We start from the raw sequence: 4,040 nt of genomic DNA on the forward strand, positions 1-4,040 counted from the left end.
CCACCGCACCTGGCCTCAAATTTGTTCGATGATAAAAAAATAAGCGGTGTGTTGTTGGGCTTTGATTATCTAAAACAAGTTATGTTTTCCAAATTACTCTATATCAGCTATGTCAGCTATTTTTTCCAAATTATTCTATGTTCTTTCAAAATGCTTTTGCAATTTCTTTTTTGTTTTTGTTTCATTTTGTTTGAGACAGAGTCTCACTCTATCAACCAGGCTGGAGTGCAGTAGTGTAATCAACCATGGCTTAATCCAGCTTCCACCTTCCAGGCTTAAACAATCCTCCTGCCCTGGACACCTGAGTATCATCATGCCTGGTTAATTTTTTAAATTTCTTTTATTGAGACAGGGTCTTATTATGTTGCCCAGGCTGCACTTGAGCTCCTGAGCTTAAATGATTCTCCCATCTCAGCCACCCAAAGTGTTGGAATTGCAGATTTGGGCCAACATGCACTTCAGTAATTTCTTGAGATTTTTCCCAATAATAAACAGTACTTTATGGGCACACATCTACAAGCAATCTGGCTTTTATTTTAGAAATGTCATTCTCCAGGATTTTAAGAGTCTATGACAGCTACTTGAGTAGTGTGATCCATGGAGGTATATAGGCTTTGGAGTTAGAAAGAGTTGATCCTGAGTCCCGGCCCAAACCACTCAGTAGCTGTGGGTGTTTGGACAATTTTTTGATGTTGAAGAGTTCTACAGACCGCATATGCAGAAAAAGCAGAATGGACTGCGCACGGTGGCTCATGCCTGTAAGTCCAGCACTTTGGGAAGCTGAATTGGGCAGATCAGGACCTCAGACGATGGAGACCATCCTGGCCAACATGGAGAAACTCCATCTCTACTAAAAATACAAAAATTGGCCGGGCACGGTGGCTCAAGCCTGTAATCCCAGCACTTTGGGAGGCCGAGACAGGCGGATCACGAGGTCAGGAGATCGAGACCATCCTGACTAACACAGTGAAACCCCTTCTCTACTAAAAATACAAAAAACTATCCGGGAGATGTGGCAGGCGCCTGTAGTCCCAGCTACTCAGGAGGCTGAGGCAGGAGAATGGCGTGAACCCGGGAGGCGGAGCTTGCAGTGAGCTGAGATCCGGCCACTGCACTCCAGCCTGGGCAACACAGCGAGACTCCGTCTCAAAAAAAAAAAAAAAAAAAAAAAAAAAAAAAAAAAAAAAAAAATACAAAAATTAGCTGGGTGTGGTGGTGCAGGCCTGTAATCTCAGCTACTCAGGAGACTGAGGCACAAGAATCACTTGAATGCAGGAGGCGGAGGTTGCAGTGAGCCAAGATCGCGCCACTGCACTCCAGCCTGGTGACAGAGTGAGACTCTGTCTCAAAAAAAAAAAAAACGAACCAAAAAAAAAAAAAAAAAAACAAAACAAGCAGAAGGATACTGATTGCAAATATGGTAGCAATTTTTCATCCCTCCTGTATCCATGTACATTGACAGGTGCTTTTACAGCCATTCCCATGAAGATTCAGAATCTATTTTCCAAACGCTTAATCTTATTTGCTCACGGCAGTAGAAACCTGAGAACATGACAATGTGTTGGTTTGGAGCCTAGGCTCAAACAGTTTTGACTGCTTATGTTTTTCTTTTCTTTTCTCTGTTATTTTCCTTTTTTGAGAAGGAGTATTTCTCTCTGTCACCCAGGCTGGAGGGCAGTGGCATGATCTCAGCTCACTGCAGCCTCTACCTCTCAGATTCAGGCAATTCTCCTAACTCAGCCTCCTGAGTAGCTGAGACTACAGGTGTGTGCCACCACACCCAGCTAATTTTTGTATTTTTAGTGGAGGTGAGGTTTCACCATGTTGACCAGACTGGTTTCAAACTCCTGACCTAACATGATCCTCCCGCCTTGGCCTACTAAAGTTCTGGAATTACAGGCATGAGCCAGCATGCCTGGCATGCTTCTGTTTTTCTTTCAGAATGCTGCCATCTTCATGAAAAAAAAGCCCATATTAGGCCAGGCGCGGTAGCTCACACCTGTAATCCCAGCACTTTGGGAGGCCAACGTGGGCAGATCACGAGGTCAGGAGATAGAGACCATCCTGGCTAACACGGAGAAACACCGTCTCTACTAAAAATACAAAAAAATTAGCCGGGCATGGTAGTGGTCGCCTGTAATCCCAGCTACTCAGGAGGCTGAGGCATGAGAATCACTTGAACCCAGGAGGTGGAGCTTGCAGTGAACAGATATCGCACCACTGCACTCCACCCTGGGTGACAGAACAAGACTCCATCTCAAAAAAAGAAAAAAAAAAAAAAAACCATATTAACCAACTGGAGTATAAGATACTATGAGGAAGAGAAGCAAGGTAACCCTGTTGACAGTCCCAGAAGCAGAAGCTCACCTCTACAAGCACAGCTGCTTTCCTAGTCAATGAGCAGCTCGTGATAGACACATGTCTGAAGGAGCTTAGCTGAGAACAGAAGAATGGCCCCACTGAGCCCAGCCTAAATGACTGAGAATTTCAATTATGAACTAATCAGTTTTGGATGGTTTATTATGCTGCCATAGCCAACGAATGCATGCACCTAGTGCAGACAGAATGCTAAGATTTAATGACAGGTTGATTACTAGTTACCTTCTAACATTGGGCACCATAAAAGTACTGATATTTTTTCCCATTTAAAGTTAGATATCTAGTAAGATAATTTGAGAAATGCAGAAATATGGCTGGGGTGGTGGCTCACACCTATAATCCCTGCACTTTGGGAGGCCGAGGCGGTTGGATCACCTGAGATCAGGAGTTCAAGACCAGCCTGACCAACATGGAGAAATCCTGTCTCTACTAAAAATACAAAAAAATTAGCCAGGCGTGGTGGCACATGCCTCTAATCCCAGCTACTCGTGAGGCTGAGGTAGGAGAATCGCTTGAACCTGGAGGCAGACATTGCAGTGAGCCAAGACCTCGCCATTGCACTTTAGCCTGGGCAAAAAGAGTGAAACTCCATCTTAAAAAAAAAAAGAAATGCCGAAATACACGTGGACATGTGGACATGTATGCATGTGATTGGTGCTTATATTCACTCGGTTTCCCACACCACAGGAGAAAACAGCTAACCACAGCCTGACCATTAGGGTCATAGTCAAATAGCAAAATAAGTGTGCCTTTAATCTATTTTCTTCCTATGTAAACATTAAAGGTCAAGACTGTCAACAGATCTGAAGACATAGTTTTCTTTCTTCTGTGGCCCCATCATCCTTTGTTCACTGTCTGATCTCTGAAAGAAAGGTGGGCAACAGGTGGTAAGCAGTGGTTTACCTGTGGTTTATTCCTGCTACTGACAGTTTTTTCTATAACTACTATTTGTTTCACCCTCGGAACTGAAAAGAGATGTTGATAAATAGAGGCTGTCCCCTCACCTGTGGCAAAAAAGGGGTGTTCAGGCCCTCCACCCCCACTGACATCACAGCTGTACTTCAATGTGGCAGCTATTGGCCATGTGTGGCTACTGGATGCCTGGAATGTGGCTGGTCTGAACTGCAATGTGCTGGAAAGTTAAATACAGAATTAGTTTCAAAGATTTTGTTTCAAATGTATATATACTTCATATTGCTCACATATTAAACTGAAAATATTTTTAATATATTGGGTTAATTAAATTGTTACAATCAATTCCACTTGTTTCTTCTTTCTTGTTAAAGTTTGGCTACTAGAAATTTTTTAATTCACATGTGACTCACATTTTATTTCAGAGGATTGCCTGATCGAAGGACCAGAATACAGGGAGGTCATAAAATCTAAAATTTTAGAACAATTGTTATTACTTTGTTCATTGGTGAATAGCCATACAATATATTATTTTTGAATGCATATAACTTGATACACGAGGTTAAGGGCAAATACCCTCTGGTGTGGGCCTGGCTCAGCTCAGGAAGGAAGCCCTGTCTGAAAAGGCTGCAGCCTAGGCTGTCACTCTTTCTTCTTTCAGCCCGGCATCTAATCACATCTTCTGTCACTCACGGCCTGAAAAGACGTGCCTTAAATATTATCCAATCAGAGACGCTGGGCTGGGAACC

The sequence above is a fragment of the Rhinopithecus roxellana genome, chromosome 12, assembly GCF_007565055.1.
Source record: "Rhinopithecus roxellana isolate Shanxi Qingling chromosome 12, ASM756505v1, whole genome shotgun sequence".
Taxonomy (NCBI): Eukaryota; Metazoa; Chordata; class Mammalia; order Primates; family Cercopithecidae; genus Rhinopithecus; species Rhinopithecus roxellana.